Source organism: Lathyrus oleraceus, chromosome 4 (genome assembly GCF_024323335.1).
Source record: "Lathyrus oleraceus cultivar Zhongwan6 chromosome 4, CAAS_Psat_ZW6_1.0, whole genome shotgun sequence".
NCBI lineage: Eukaryota > Viridiplantae > Streptophyta > Magnoliopsida > Fabales > Fabaceae > Lathyrus > Lathyrus oleraceus.
In genome coordinates, this window is record NC_066582.1 from 323,131,690 (window position 1) to 323,149,037 (window position 17,348).

The 17,348-nt window shown below is 37.1% G+C and overlaps 1 long non-coding RNA gene across 5 annotated transcripts; it reads right to left on the minus strand.

The window, feature by feature from the left end:
• Window positions 1–13,463: 13,463 nt before the first annotated feature.
• LOC127075313 (uncharacterized) lies at window positions 13,464–16,559 on the minus strand. Of its 5 annotated transcripts, none has more exons than XR_007786371.1 (6): window positions 16,227–16,559; window positions 15,290–15,537; window positions 15,094–15,206; window positions 14,617–15,007; window positions 14,276–14,373; window positions 13,464–14,142 (listed from the first exon to the last, which is right to left on the minus strand). It is a non-coding gene; the product is annotated as an uncharacterized LOC127075313 (long non-coding RNA). The 5 variants fall into 5 exon arrangements; XR_007786372.1 differs by having other exon boundaries at window positions 14,617–14,792; window positions 14,884–15,007; window positions 15,094–15,537; XR_007786373.1 differs by having other exon boundaries at window positions 14,617–14,734; window positions 14,841–15,007; window positions 15,094–15,537.
• Window positions 16,560–17,348: the final 789 nt, after the last annotated feature.

Genomic DNA, 17,348 nt, shown 5'->3' on the forward strand with positions numbered 1-17,348 from the left:
GATCAATCACCATTTATGCTATGTATTTTGTCACTTATTCGGCGAGAATCCAGGTAATTTGTATTACTTTGTTTTAATTAATGTTTTATTAAGTCCATTTCTTTCACTAATAGCTTATTTGGCTATTTCATCATTATTTAATGTCATTTCTATTTTTTGTCACATTTTATGCTTTGTATGTGTGCATTTTCTACGTTTCAGGTCCAAGTAGAAGACCCAAAAGACTTGGTGCGAGAAAGTGGAGAAATCTGGTGTTTCAGGAAGGAAATGGCCAAGCTACAGGAGGCCTGACACGGGCTGTGGTAGGATGATAGCCTTACAAGAATTCAATAAAATGGAAGGGTCAGTGGCGTAACACGGGCCGTGTCAGTTTGCCCGAGCTTGAAAAAGGAATTGGAAAATCAGTGGTGCAACACGGCCACCCGTGTCAGTTGACACGAGTCGTGTTGGCTCAAGCGCTGATTCTTTTTGCTCTTTTGTTTTTTTTATCAAGTATTGAGGTGAAAGGGTGTTTTGTGGTTTTCCAACCAGTGCCAATGGATTTTCACTATTTATGAGAGTTTTTACGAGGAATGAATGACTTTTTCATGGCACGAAGCATTATTAACTGATTGAAAATTGGAGAGATCAAGGAATTCAGAGAGCGGAAGATTTTCATGAGCGGATGCAATTGAAGATCCAAGTTATCCAATTACTTGTAATGTCTAATTTTTATCTTGAAATTATTTTGAATAATATGAGTAGCTAAACCCCCCAATGCTAGGTGGTGTCCTTGATTTGAATCTATAATGACTTTGAGTTTACATTTGCAATGATAATATTATTTTTCAGAATTACCGTAATCTTTTGATGTGTTTAATTCTTTCTCTTTCAGAACAATTGAGATTGTTGTATGATTATCAATTAGGCTGGACCACCATTTATAATGTTTTCATAAGATTATTCTACGCTAGATATCACCTAGGACTAGGGATACCCTGTATGAACCAAGTTATTCTCGATATATTAAGGTTTAGTTTCACCGGTAATTTTCTATGGACATGGAGATTAGGGATGAATGATTAAAGGTTTTCTTACCAAGGCCTTGGGAAAAAATATCCTTGAGAATTGATAATAATTAATTGATATTTATTGATGCAATAGTGACTCAGAGTTGTTACAGGGACAAATTACACACCTTCTCTGGCATGTTCCTTTACTTTGAAAATCCTTTTTACAATATTATTTATTTTAGTTGTAATTATTTTTAGGAATTTTAATCATAAACCCTTAACACAAGTTTTTGTTTAATTGAACAACAATTCTAACTCAATATTTGCGAGCAGTCCTTGAGATCGACATTCGGGGAACTTTCTCCATTATTACTATATAGGCAAAATAGTAAACTTGTTATTTTTCCGATCAAGTTTTCGGCGCCGTTGCCGGAGACTGTCAAAATATAAAGTTTAAATTTAGTTCAATTAAAATTTTGTTGCTCTGCAACTAAAATTTTATTTCTGTCATTTAATTTATTTCGACTTTTATCAACTAATATGCCTCTGATATTTTATATGAGGTAAGACCTCAGTTGAATTTCCTTTTAAGCAGAAATCGAAAGAACTTTACGTGCAAGACTTAGACAAGCTAGATTAGCAAAGCTGGAATCGGATAAAGAACAACCAATTGTTCATTCAGAGCTGGAAAAAGAGCCAGAAAGAGAGGCTGAAATGATGGGTGAAAATCCACCACCACCGAAAAGACTGTTAGGTGACAATGGGATGACAAATGCACCTGGCGGTAGGCTAACTATTATAAACCAACCAGTGAATGTGCCAAACTTTCAGTTGCACCCCAGCATTATTAATCAACTTTAGAGGAAACCTTTTTTGGGAAAGATCAACGAATATGCCAACAAGCATTCACAAAGGTTTCTAATTATGAGCATCACTCTAAAAATAGAGGGGCACACGGAAGAGGCAAAGAAGCTACGAATGTTCCCGTTCACCCTATGCAAAGATGCAAAAGAATGGTTCTACTCATTACCTGCTGGGAGTATTACCACCCGGGAACAAATGGAAACTGCTTTTCTGAATGAGTATTTTCCAGCTTCAGTTTTCCTCAGGAAAAGATATGACATCATGAACTTCAAACAAAAAGAAGGCGAATCACTTGGTGATTCATACAAGCGATTCAAGAGGATACTTGTTGCTTGTCCTACACGCAACTTGGATCAGACAAAGCAAATGCAGATGTTTGCCAATGGTCTCCGACTGAAAACTAAACAATTGAGTGATATATCATCCAGTGGCTCATCAAAATTTTCAATAGCCACTGGTATTAAAAAGATCATTGAAGCAATAGCTGCAAATGAGCACTTGGAGTTATATGATAGGTGTTCAAGCAAATCTGAAAGAACTATTGATCTGAAGCTTGAAACTAATAAAAGAAGAATGGAAGACACAGTTGATGCAGAATTGGATAAGAAACTAAAGACTATGAATATTGGTACCCAACATGTAGCTCAAATGCAGCTAGTCCAGAATGTAAGTTATGAAATTTGTGCAGGACCTCATTTGATTGTATATTATGTTGCAACTACGCAACAAATTGAAGAGATCAAATTTCCGAAGCAGAACAACCCTTACTCTAACACTTATAATCCAGGGTGGAAGAATCATCCAAATTTTTCCTGGAAAGATCAACAAGGGAATGTTCCAAAGCAGGGTCCCATTCAATATCAGAACAAACCACAACAGTACCAACAACAACAACCGTACCCACAACAACATCAACAATATCAGCAACAAACACCCAAAAAGGCTGAATGGGAACTTTCCACTGAAAATATGACTGCTCAAAATTCCCAGTTCTAAGAGGAAACAAGAAATAATCACAGGAACATGATCGCTTCCATCAAAAATCTTGCAGTTCAGATGGGTCAGATAGCACAATAAATAACAAGTTCTCGAACACCAGGTTCCTTACCAAGTGAAACAGTACAAAATCCATGAAATCATGAGAATGTTAATGTTGTCACGACGAGAAGTAAGAAGGCTGCTAGAGATGAAAAAGTTATACCACCCGGAAAGCCAACTGAAGAGACAAATAAAAAGGAGACTAAACCTGTGATTAAGTTACCATATCCTCTGAGATCAACAAAAAAGGAACCTAGAGAGACAAACTTTGAGAAATTCATGACAATGTTCAAAAATATAGAGAGTCATATGTCTTTGTTTGAAGCACTCGAGCGAATGCCCGTGTACACAAAATTCATGGAAGAGGTAATCGCCAAAAAGAGATCAACAGCAGAAGAATCGGTAGCCTGGAAGGAAAATGTAGTGCAACATCACTAGGTAAGAGAATTCCAAACAAACAGAAGGATCCTGGAGCGGTCACAGTATCATGCACTATAAAAGAGAAAACTTTCAAAACGGTACTAATTGATTCTGGAGATAGTGTGAGTCTGATGCCATTATCAATCTATCACAGGTTGAGTACTGAAAATGTCAGTGATACAAGGACAAATCTGAAGTTTACAGATCACTCAATAAAGAATGCATATGGGATAGCATAAGACGTGCTGGTGACAATAGGGGAGTTGAGTTTTCCTGTTGGTTTTGTGATCATAGACATACCTGAAGATGAAGGGACACCTATCATTGTTGGTCGACCATTCATGCAGACAAGTCGATGCAATGTCGACATGGACCAAGGCATGTTAACTTTAAAAGTTTATGATGATGAAATAACCTTGAATGTTATTGAAAACAGGAAGTTAGAGGTAGAAAAAGAACATCACTATCAAGTAGGCATGATCAGGACAAATGTGAGAAGGAAAAGTAACATACCAACATCAGAAAAAGACGCAAGAAGGCCTCCTCAACTACCACAACCTCCATTAGCAACTCCAAATGAAAAAATTCTTGATTCCAGTCCAAAAGCAAAAAGATAGAAGGAGAGGCCTTATCCTCAACGACGAGGAATTTTCCTGGTAAAGAATGTTTATCTACACGGATAGTGTGGTAAATTGTCGAGCCATGCGACGCTAAACGAAGTGCTTAGTGGGAGGCAACCAACACTCATACTTATTAATAAATTTTCGTTTTCGTTATTTATTTTGTTTTGTAGTCAGGTGATATACAGTCTCTCAGCAAAGGGAGACCGAAGGAGCCATGTTGAAAGAAATGAAATCCATGATGTTGCATTTTCCTTCTCCACCTCAATAAGGGAACTGTAAGTCAACTCTCTCTCTTTCTTGTTCTAAAACATTGATGCCAATGTTTAGTTCAAGTTTGGGGGAGGTTTACTAGTTTCTATTTATTATTGTTTTTGTTACTACGTTGATTGTTTATTTTGATTAAGTGTTGTCAAGTAACACACATTTGCTGGAGTTCAGTGTTTGAATAAGTGGCGAAGGTTAGTAATAATAGATGATTAATTACTGCCGGAGAATTACCCCCGAAAATGTTGATACTGCTGAAGATGATCGGACACAACTTTCTTGAGCTCGACCAATAGAGGAACCCTGTACATCCTAACATAAAAGGGAAGCTGCACCACACTAGAGGTATTACGGAAATTGTTAGCTTTAACAAACATGGTGAGAATTAAAAGCCAAACACAAGATTCATCATGAGAGATATTTCAGGTATGTCTCTATCACTTATAGTTTGCATAAGTTCTCTTCGAATTTCACTGCTTTAGTATACACACCGAGGCAAGTTTTTTCTTTTAACACTGAGCCTTTCAAGCCAACCTTATTAATTATTACCTTTCGTTCACCCAATTTGAGCATGCATCCCTGTGTTTGTATATAGCACCACATGAATGTAACCCGCGGCCCAAACATTTTCTTACTCTGTTCAGAGAAAGTGTTATATTCTTTAAGCTGTGTTTAATTCTAAGTTGGGGTAGCCCCATAAGAAACTGAAAGTAAGGTGAGTGCGGAAAAAAGAAAAAGAAAAATGACCATCGAAAAAAAAGGAAACAAAAGAAAGAGAAAATAAAAGAGAAATTTGATGGAACGAAGAAAAGCACTCACCGAATGAGAAACACTCAGTTGGGTATAAAACCAAAAACAAAAAGAACTGAGTAATGAAATTGGAAAAGAAAAAGAAATGTAAATGATATGTTAGAACAAACACAGTGAAAAGAATAATGCCATTGACTCTTAACCCAAAGACCATTTCTACCCCTTTCATGTCCCACCTTAACCCAAGGCCCGCTATAACCTGAAAGACATCGAAAGTGTGTGTATTGTGCAGGTGAGATGAAAGGAGAATTCATTCAAGCTTACGAGTTGGTATTTCATACTATGGAATCATGAGTGCAAACACTATAGCCCCGAGAGTCTAGGCGAGTGTGTGAAATAAGCCGACAAGTGAAGTAATACTCATATGTGGATGTGTGGTGGAACAAATAATTGCGGAAAGCCGGGGACCCTGAAAGAAGAAGAATGAGTAAGTTGTGAAAGATCTCAACAATATTTTGGTAACAGTTGATTCTTCAACTATTTTTGGGGGTGACATAAATTGCTTGAGGACAAGCAATGAGATAAGTCTGGGGTTGTGATCAGTCACCATTTATGCTATGTATTTTGTCACTTTTTCGGAAAGAATCTAGGTAATTTGTATTACTTTGTTTTAGTTAATGGTTTGGTGAGTCTATTTCTTTCACCAATAGCTTATTTTACTGTTTCATCATTACTTAGTGTCATTTCTATTTTTGTTGCATTTTACGCTTTGGTGTGTGCATTTTTTGCGTTTCAGGTCCAAGTAGAAGACCCAAAAGACTCAGTGCGAGAAAGTGGAGAAATCTGGTGTTTCGGGAAGGAAATGACCAAGCTATAAGAAGCCTGCCACGGCCACCCGTATCACCTGACACGGGCCGTGGAAGGATGATAGCCTTACAAGAATTCAAGAAAATGGAAGGATCATTGGTGCAACACGGACCATGTCAGTTTGCCTGAGCTTGAAAAAGGAATTGGAAAATCAGTGGTGCAACACGGCCACCCATGTCAACTGACACGGGTCGTGCTGGCTCAGGCGGTGATTCTTTTTTCTCTTTTTTTTTATCAAGTATTGAGGTGAAAGGGTGTTTTGGGTATTTCCAACTAGTGCCAATAGATTTTTACTATTTAGGAGATTTTTTACGAGGAATGAAGGACTTTTTGACGACACGAAGAATTGTTACACGATTGAAAATTAGAGAGATCAAGGAATTCGGAGAGCGAAACATTTTCATGAGCGGAAACAATTGAAGATCCAAGTTATCCAATTACTTGTAATGTCTAACTTTTATCTTGAAATTATTTTGGACAATATGAGTAGCTAAACCCCCCAATGCTAGGGGGTGTCCCTAATTTAAATTTGTAATGGCTTTGAGTTTACATTCGCAATGAAAATATTGTTTTTCAGAATTACCGTCATCTTTTGATGTGTTTAATGCTTTCTCTTTCGGAACAATTGAGATTGTTGTATGATTATCAATTAGGATGGACCGTCATTGATAATGCTTTCATAGATTATTCTGCAGTAGATATCTCCTAGGACCAGGGATACCATGTATGAACCAGGTTATTCTCGATATATTAAGGCTTAATCTCACCGATAATTTTCAACGAACATAGATATTAGGGATGAATGATTAAAGGTTTTTTCACCAAGGCCTTGGGAGAAAATACCCTTGAGAACTGGTAGTAATTAATTGGTATTTGTTGATGCAATAGTGACTCAAAGTTGTTACAGAGACAAATTACACACCTTGCCTGGCATGTTCCTTTACCTTAAAAACCTTTTTTACAACATTATTTATTTTAGTTGCAATTATTTTTAGAAATTTTAATCATAAAACCCCAACACAAATTTTTATTTAATTGAACAACAATTCTAACTCAATATTTGCGAGCAGTCATTGAGATCGACATTCGAGGAATTTTCCCCATTATTACCATACATGCAAAATAGTACACTTGCTATTTTTACGATCATGGTGGTAAAGTGATATTCTGGTGGTGTTTGAATTTTCTGATGTTTTCACTAAAGATATTTGCGACTTGCCTCTGGAACATGAAGTTAGGTTCGCCATAGTTTTAGTACCTAGTACTAGACCATTGTCAATGGCGTCATGTAGGGCGTTTGTGTCAGATTTGAATGAACTGAAGAGTTAGTTAGAAGACCTGATTGAGGAGAAATTCGTCAGACATAGTGTATCACTGTGGGGAGCTCCAATGTTGTTAGTGAAAAAGAAAGAAGACAATATGAGATTGTGTGTTGACTATCGGGAATTGAACAAGGTTACTATCAAGAATAAATATCCTTTTTCCATAATCGATGATCTTATGGATAAATTGATTGGAGCATCTATATTCAACAAGATAGATTTAAGATCTAGCTATCACTAGATTCGAGTGAAAGAAGAAGATATTTTGAAGACTAATTTTAGAAGTCGGTATGTTCACTATGAATACTCGGTGATATCGTTCGGAGTTTCTAATGCCCCGGGTGTGATTATGGAATATATGAAAAAAACTTTCCGTCCTTACATGGATAAGTTTGTTGTGGATTTTCATCGATGACATCCTGATATATTCCAAGTCAGAAGAGGATCATGTAAAGCACCTCTGTATTGTACTACAAGTTCTGAAAGAGAAACAATTGTTTGTCTAGCTGTCTAAATATGAATTTTGGTTGCATGAAGTTAGTTTTATGGGTCATGTAATTTCCAGTGGTGGTATAATGGTGAATCCTTCGAAAGTAGATGCGGTATTACCGTGGGAAGCTCCAAAGACAGTTACTAAAATCAGAAGTTTCCTTGGACTAGCCGGTTACTACAAGAGATTCATCAAGGGTTTTTCCAAGCTAGCCTTACCGTTGACGATCAGTTGACCCGAAAGGGCCAAGCATTTGTGTGGAATATCCAGTGCGAGGAAAGTTTTAGAGAACTGAGAAAGAGGTTGACTACTGCACCAGTTTTAACCTTACCAGGTGCAAAGGAACCATTTGTAGTATTTGTGACGCGTCCAAGATGGATTTAGGAAGAGTACTTATGCAGAATAGCAAGGTAGTAGCTTATGCTTCCCGACAGCTAAAAGTTCATGAGAAGAACTATCCTACACATGAATTGGAATTGGAGGCAGTGGTTCTTGTATTGAAGATTTAGAGACATTACTTGTATGGTTCTAGGTTCGAAGTATTCAATGATCATAAAACCCTAAAACATCATTTTGATCAGAATGAGCTTAATATGAGACAGAGGAGATGATTAGAGTTATTGAAGAACTACGACTTCTGTTTAAATTACCACCATGGTAAATACAATATTGTAGCCGATGCTTTGAGTCGGAAATCCTTGGACATGTTATCTATGAGGGTTAGAGAATTGGACTTGATTGAACAATCCAGAGATATGAGCTTAGTATGTAAGGTGACTCCTAGTAGTGTGAGGTTGGGCATGCTGAAGCTTACATGTGGTTTCCTCGACAGTATCAGAGAAGGTCAGAAGTTAGACATGAGTTTAGTTGATCGATTATCTTCCGTTGGACAGATGGATATGAGGATTTTAGATTTGACGAAAATGGCGTGTTGAAGTTTCAGAATAGAGTATGTGTGCCTGAGGTACCGAAACTGAAGTGTAGGTTCTTAAGGGAAGTCATAGAAGTAGATTGAGTATTCATCTCGGGGCTACTAAGATGTATCAGGATCAAAATAAGATGTTTTGGTGGGCGAGTATGAAGCGAGATATTACTCAGTTTGTTTATGCTTGCTTGACTTGTCAGAAGTTAAAGATTGAGCATTAGAAGTCGTCTGGTTTGATGCAACCATTAGATATACTTGAATGGAAATGGGATAATATCTCGATGGACTTTGTGAGTGGGTTTCCAAATACTCCGAGGGAAAGTGATTCAATTTGGGTGATTGTTGATAGAATGACTAAATTGGCTTATTTTATATCGATTAAGATCAGTTTTTTTCATTATAGAGGTTGGCTGAGATATACATTAGTACTATTGTGAAGCTGCATGGAATTCTGGAAAGTAATGTTTCCGACATAGATTCGAGATTCACTTCCAAATTTTGGGAAATCTTACAAGAAGCTCTGGGTACTAGAATGATATTGAGTTCAGCCTATCACCCACAAACCGTTGGTTAGACCAAGAGGACAATTCAGCCTCTGTTGGATTTGTTGAGGTCTTATATCCTAAGGCAGGGCGGTGCTTGGGACAATTACTTATCACTGACTGAGTTCACATACAATAACAACTATCATTCCAGTATCGGCATGTCACCTTTTAAGTCTTTGTATAATTGGAGGTGTAGGACCCCCTTATGTTGGTATGATTTTAGAGAGAGTGTTGTACTTGGACTTGAGATTATACAACAAACGACTGAGAATGTTAAAATGATCCAAGAAAAGATGAAGGCATCTCAGAATAAGCATAAGAGTTATCACGACAAGCAAATGAGGGATCTTGAGTTTCAAGAAGGTGATCATATTTTTCTGAGAGTCACTCCTATGACCGGTGTTGGTCGTGCTCTAAAGTCTAAGAAGCTTACTCCTCACTTCATTTGACCATTTCAGATTACTCAGGGGATTGGAGTTGTGCCTACCGTGTGGCTTTACCCCATCTCTCTCGAACCTGCATGATGTTTTTGATGTGTCGTAGCTCCGAAAGCATGTTCATGATTTGTCTCACGGAATCCAAATGGATGATGTGCAAGTTCGGGATAATCTGACTATTGAGACATCATTTGTTCTGATTGAGCATAGGGAAGTGAAACAGCTACGTCACAAAGAGATTATTCTTGTGAAGGTTGTTTGGGGGGGGGGTGCTGGAGGTAGTATGACTTGGGAGTTGGAGAGCTGGATGAATGAGTCATATACATAGTTATTTTCGTCATGTATTTTTTTAGGACACAAATATATTTAAGTGGAGGAGAGTTGTAACACCCCTAATTTATTTTAATATTTTAATTAAATATTAGAATATTTGAACTGTGTGTATTATGATTATTTTGAGTAATTGTATTATTTTTGATAGTTTGGATGTTATAAGGGTATTTTGGTAATTTTATAATTACTGAAATAATTGAGTTGAGAGTGTGGGATTTTAGAATTTGAATTATTAGTGATAATTAGTTAATCTTAAGATATTTAATAATAATAGAAATAATTGGAATTTTAGGATTTAATTAAAAGGTTTGAATTAAATATTTATTTAATTTGAATATTTTAAAATAATTTTTTAATTGGGATGCTTTTCATTAATAATATAAAGGAACATATTTTTAATGTTAAAAATGTTAATTATAACATTATAATAATTATTTTATTTTAAGTTAGAATAATTATTTAATTGGTATAATTTTTAATAAAAATAAATAAGCTATTTATTTGAACGTTAGGAAATTTAATGGGGGTGTGAGAGTAAATAGGAGCTGAAGTGTCCAAATAGAATTAGAACTATAAATTTGATAGTTAGGTCAGAATAGGAAAAATCTCAAAATTGATGAAAGTGGCGCATCTGAGAGCGAAAATGGGAGATTTGGGAAGGGATCAGTAGGAACAACAAGACGTGTGAGAAAAAGTTTTGATTAAGGTATGGGGATTATTTACTGTTTTTATATTTTGTGTTTTTGTGTTCTGTATGTCAGTGTTCTTGTATGTTATGTGTTTTGGCCAAATGGGGTTTTCTTAACCCCTATGGTCACTTGACCTATGGTAATATCTCAAAAGTATTAATGTTGTAAAATTGTATAAAATATGTATTATATGTATGATTGGAGTGATTTTGGTACAAATCATGATCTATAACCAAATGGGATTTGAGAAAATCTCACTTGGTTACTGTTTGTTTGTTGAATCGATAAAGTTGATCAATTGAAATTTTGGTGATCGAATGGGATTTGGGAAAATCCCATTTGTTTACTATTTCGTTAAATCGTTAAGTTTCTTGATTGGAATTGAGTGACCGAATGAGATTTGGGAAAAATCTTTATTGACTACCATACGATGAAATTGGTTATTTTGGAAACTACTTTTTGGTGAATAATATTATAAATAACTTTTGGTGGATTATGTTAAAAAAAATTCTTTTGGTGAAATGCATGTTTTGCTTGTTCATACTAGAATGCATGCATATACGTCAGCGTTAGGTGGGACTTCAGTCCATTTAGTGGCCTCATATCTATTTGGTGGGTTCATTGGTCTAGTTGAGAGACCAGAGGCGAGTCTCAGATCTATTTGGTCGGGATCGTCGGTTCAGGTGAGGGACCAAAGACAGTGGAAGAAATCAGTAATATACCTCTAATATCCACAAAAACTTGGTACCACGTGCATATAGGTGACGAAGTTGGTGCATTATAGCATTGCATATGTTGAAAATGATTTTTGTGTTTGTATTGGTGTATGTGTTTGTGTATTAATCTTATTATTATATTCGTTTGTCATCCTGTTGCTAAATTTCTCCATTATTATTTACAAGTGTATTCTCACCCCTTATTTGTTTTTTAGATGCACGTGTGCAATGTTTGTACATGTAATCATTAGAAGTGATAACTTGTGATATCTGTGAGACGGCTTTGACGCCCTCTTAGAATTTATTATTTTTCTATTAGTCGAATAATGCTATAATTCTGTAACATCGGGGAACAAGATGCTTATGTTCTTATGTATTGAGTTTTAACTTATTTTCATGGAGTTTTCAGTGATGTTTAATTCAAACTTATGTTATGTTTTTTTTTTATTTTTCGTTGCAGATTATTGAAGTTGCATGATTATGCCTCAGCGTTTCGGTGAAGTAACATCCTACGTGTGAATTTTCTATAAATATAAAGTCTGGGGTTTTTAGGGTGTTACATTATGCTCTTTTGGGGCGTAAAGAATGATCTTCGTGGCTTAAGATATGTCCTCTTATCATACATGGGATATGTATTCATAGAGACCTCTAAGGCCTATGATTCTCTTCGGAAGCACCATTGCCACTCAGTCAATGGTGGATCATTGAATCCCTATTTCCAAGGAAGTCGTGGATTAGTAATTGACCCTGACTTCTCTTTTCCCTAGGAACATAGTATCCAACATTTCTCACTATCGGGCAACAGGAAAGTCCTGGGGCAAGGCAATACCTCCCTTTGGGTGACATTCCAACATTGCCTCTGATGAGGCGGTCTAAAGGCATTGCTCTAAGCGAGGCATTTTACAATTATAACATTACATAGTCTCTCAAGCACGAGGCTTTTAATAGAATACAAAGTATTTTAATATCACAACTCTAGGGAAGTATCCCAAGAACCCGCATTTCCTCAAGTGAGGCCCAAGTTATAATGAGAAATCCGGGTTTTTTAGTCATAATTATGTGTAACCCGACCAAAGAAACACTAATTCCCTCAGATATAATAATGAGTTGACCTCTCAGGCAATATTTCTATTGGCCCCTCAATCAATACTTGTGACCAAGTTTTTCAGGTTGGGTATCTATCACGTATCTCAGGCGTGTGTTGTACCCCAAAATTTTCCCTTCACTTTTTCATCTTCCCATCCAACTACTTGACTTGAGGATCATTTGCATACACTCATAGCTCATCCACATGCATCATGCATACACTAGTGGATCACCATGGACTCAAGAATCTTTGCTTGTGAAGCTAGGGTTTGGGTAAAGATCAAACTTCAAAAGCATGGTCTGACCATCCATCAAAGCATAGGAGAGGTCAGAACCCTAATTGCTTGATGATGGAGGTAATGATTCAACAAGGGGCTACCTAGGAAATCCTCAAGGGTCTTCAAAACCCTAGCTCTTGATGATATGATAGTGGGATCCTTTGGAGTTTCAATGGGCCTTGTCTTGGCCATCAAAACCCTAATGAAGGCTCATACATTGGAGAATTTGTTTGTGGAGTATCTAGTTTAGTTCAAAAAGACTTTCTTGAGGGGTAGGCCCCATGGAAACTCTAACCAAGGAGGGAGTGGTCTTGGTGAACTTTGTGGCTTTACTTTTCATCTGGATAGTCCCAAACCCTAGTTTCATCCATTGATTTATCCTTGACATGTTGGGTGCCTTTTCTTGACCCATGTCCCCCATAACATTTTGTCTTGGCTCAAGCCTATGGTCCCATGGCTTCCATGCTTTGCTCCACCCATTTCATTTCATCTAATCATCTCAAATACATGGCCCACTCTTGGTGTGTTTTCATCTGGTCATTGGTCTTGAATCCAATTCATCTCAGTCTCAATGCCTGGTTGTTTTGTCCATAGATGGTTAATGCATTCATGGCATTGTCTATCCAAACCACTAAAGCCTATTGTATTACAATCCAAGTGGTAGTTATGTCCATTGATTCATGGTTAAGCCTTAACCTTATTTCATTAAGTGGCAGCCTTGTTCATAAACTATTCCATTTACAAGTCATGTTCATGTTTCAATTCAAAACCAAGCATATACATATACAAAATCCAATGAAAAAAAACAATTTGAAAACCACTTAACTTCCATATAACCATTTATAAGCCATTACATTGATCATTACATGAAAAATTACAAGTTTTCGCAACTTTGACCAAGTGTTGACTTTTTGGTCAATGTTGACCAAAGTCAACCCAAGCCCTTTCCATCCTAAAAACTAAAATTCCCAATCCCTAATCTTCCATGTTCTATTTTGATCCTTGAACAACCAATTGTACATGTTACCTTAAAATCCAACCTTGATATCATTATATTGTTCAAACATGAAGGCCATAAACCATGATGCACCTAGGCTGCAGAATACAAGTCAAAAATGCAAGGCCATCATCAAACCTAATGCACAAACATTAATTGGACAAGGGAAATGACACAATACTTGCCATGACTTGAATAAAACTGTTACAATGCAGAACCAACAAAACACCATCTAACAAACTACCAAAGCCACAACCTGGACTCACTTCACTTCATACATCAAGCCTGCATTGACAATTCAACAACCAACATCCAACCATAACAGCATAACCAGGAACAAGCCATGAAGAAGTCATCCTGCAGCTGCACAAACTGGTTGGGTCAATCACTTGCAAACCATGAGCAAAACCCGCAACACACATGATATGTTAAACCTCCACATGGCCATTTCAAGTTGCACAACATTCTGCACAACAGTCCAACTAGCATTTGCTATCATCAATGACCTGGAAAATCACCATGACACATAGCAATCCAAATGGACATCTTACAATATCAAATCATCATGACAGTACAAACAATGTAACTAGTCCAATCAAAGGAAGCAACATGGCAGTTATGCAGCAGACCCTGACTTACACAAATACATCCAGGTCGCAGTAGTTTTCAGTACAAGCATTGAACAAAACTCCAAACAATAGTCCATCAAACAACTAGTTGATCCATCTTCAAATTCACTGCATAAACACTCATCATAATTAAGTTCCAACCAAGCACATTATGAATACAACAAATCTACAGCAGACAAGTGCAACAAAATTCATAAACAACTCACTATCAGTTGGTAATGCAAGTTCTACAGCAAATCATCCAGCAATGCATTAAAACAAAGGTCCCATAACCCAAGTAAACAATCACATAAACATTGCCTAAATACCTTGGAAACCATTTGTCAAAATTCACCAAAAGCCAAAACTTACCACATGCTACCATTTGCATTGTTATTACACCCACATGATGTAGCAAGGGCTTGTACCAGGACCACCATATCACCATCATTCCAAGTCCATAACTTGTATCAACACCATGACCACGATCCTGCATCAACACATTGGTCTTACCTGTTTACTGCAACATACCCAATTCTGCAATGCACCTTGTAGTTCAAAAATAGAGTTGACACAATAACCACATAAATCAATACCCAAAAAAAGGAAGAAGCCAAACCAGATGTGCAACCTTCATACCTAGGCAGGGCAATGCAAAACCATCTGCATACCTGCAGCTAACATGACCTGTAGTATATCGTAACACGCTGCCAACATCATCAATGCACAAGCCAAAGGAAGGTTGCAGTCAACCATAGGGATCCTGCAATGACATAACCATAAACACCAATCAGGCAGTGCAAAAAAGAATCAAAACAATTTCCCAAAAAAAAACCTGTCATACTCCACCTGAATCAGTGCATTCTAATTCTGCACCACACCAGACTTGCAACATATCCAAGCTCCAAGAACCTGCAGTAGTACTGAACATGCCAAGGTGCTCAAGATTGGAACCTAGTAACCTGCAGTGGACATGAGAATCATGATGTCACTGCAATGCATTTCTCAATTGGCTTTAACCTATTGCTAGAAATAACGTAAGAACCTGCTAAGCACTTTGCAAGCCTAGAATACCATGACCTTTCATCCATTATTTGCTACCCTGCAAACTGGTGCAGCAAGAAGCAATTGGAAATGCACTAATCCTGCACAACATCCCTGTGACTAACCACAAACCTACCAATATAATGTCAAGGACAAATGGAAACCTGTCATGCAGCATGTGCAAAAACCAACCTAGTTATGCTGCATAAATCATGGTCCAAGACCAAGCTTCATCTAAGCCATTCAATCCTGCAAGCAAGGTAATTTGTCATAACAGTAGAAACAAGATCACATCATGATTAAGCACATCAAGTCTAAACATAACATAATCACAATGGTTCACATACTCTGCATAATCAGAACATGACCACACTTGAATTAACCTACAACTGCAAGTCACACTTAAACCTACTTGTTACACCTTGCACCTAAGCCAATTAAATAGCAGGTCATAAATAAAACTTCAAAGCCAAATCCATTTGAAGTCAACCTGCTATAACCAGTCACTATTAGAATCACTCAAATCCAATAAACTAAACAACTTTGGATCATATAACTAACTCCTAACTCAGTGAGTTAATAGCAAACTCACTGAGTTCATTCTAACTACCCCCTAAGCTAACTCATACCTTAACAATAACTAACTCCAATCCACATTAATCCCAAGCCTAACCACTATAAATCTACATCTCCTTCATCATTGCAGAACCCTTGGCAATCATTGCATTCAATTCACTGCAAGCATTTTCGAATCCTCTCTCTCACCCTCACCACACGCACTATTCAGAAGCAATTGAAGCTCATCATTAGAGCTTCAATCTCGCTTGTGCTTAACCTTCACTAGCTCTCTCAAATCGTCACTCTCGAATCTAGAAGAAGAAGAATGAGGAGGAAGGTTTGGAAGCCACGACTGAAGAGAAGGATTTAGAATCACTTACCTGGAAGTTCGTCGCCGTTTACACCGTCTTCTCCGGTAAGGTATGTCAAAAATCTCCTGGTCCTTCGTTTTTCTTGTTACCAATGTGTAGGTTATGGTGAGAGGGTTCAAAGCCCTCATCACTGGGGTTTTTAACCATTGAGAATGGGATTTAATTTGGATTTGTTGTATTAGGGTTCTTGGAACATTTAGCTTCGGTTAGGTCCTTAGGTTCTCAATTTCTAGAAATTGGATGGAGAGTTTAATAGAGTGTGAAGAGCGAATCCTAGTGATGGCTTCAGTTGTTGTTTTGGTGGCCACCGCCGCCAGGAGCGACGTCCGACACGGTGGCTCGTGCGTGCGTCCAATGAGAATTTTAGAGGGAAAGGCCATGTGATTCAATTTCAAGGTTTGGACTTGTTCCTTGTTGGGCTTGAGTTGGCCAAGTCCAACATACACCTCCAATTCATGTTGGCACCCCCCTGGAGAGTTATTTTCCGTGTGGGCTTTGTTTGTGACTAGACCCATACATTGATGGCAATTGCACCAGCTTCCTATTTGCACCCCCAACTCAGGGAATTTCCAATGGCCCCTCAGAATTAGGCCCATACGCTTGAATTCTGGTTCACACATCCAATTTGGGGTTAACACCCCCTTTTTGGCCCAATCTCCATATTTTTTGTTACCTTTTTTATTCTTGTTTTGTTCTTTAATTGTCTTTTAATTAGATACTTAGAATTAAAACACAATTTAGGGATTAATTGAATTCTAGTTTTAATACAATTTTAGAATGATTTAGAATTAGAATAAATTAGGATTAATTAGGTTTTAGTTGTCCTTTAGAACTTAATTAATTTCTAAATAATTAGATTAAAATCATACTTTAGGACTTAACCAATTTTAGGCTATTATTAGATTTTAATTAGAATTTTGTTTGTGATAATAATTGGATACTTTTGTAAATTGACCATTTTACCCTTTTAAGGTTTATTTGGGTTTTGACCATGAATACACACTCCTTTAGGAATAGAATTAACATAGCATTTTAATCAAAAGTTTGACTAACTATAACATGCTCCCTTAGGATTTTAACATAGATTTTTAATCAACCATAACATGTACTCTTAGGATAGTCTGATTAATC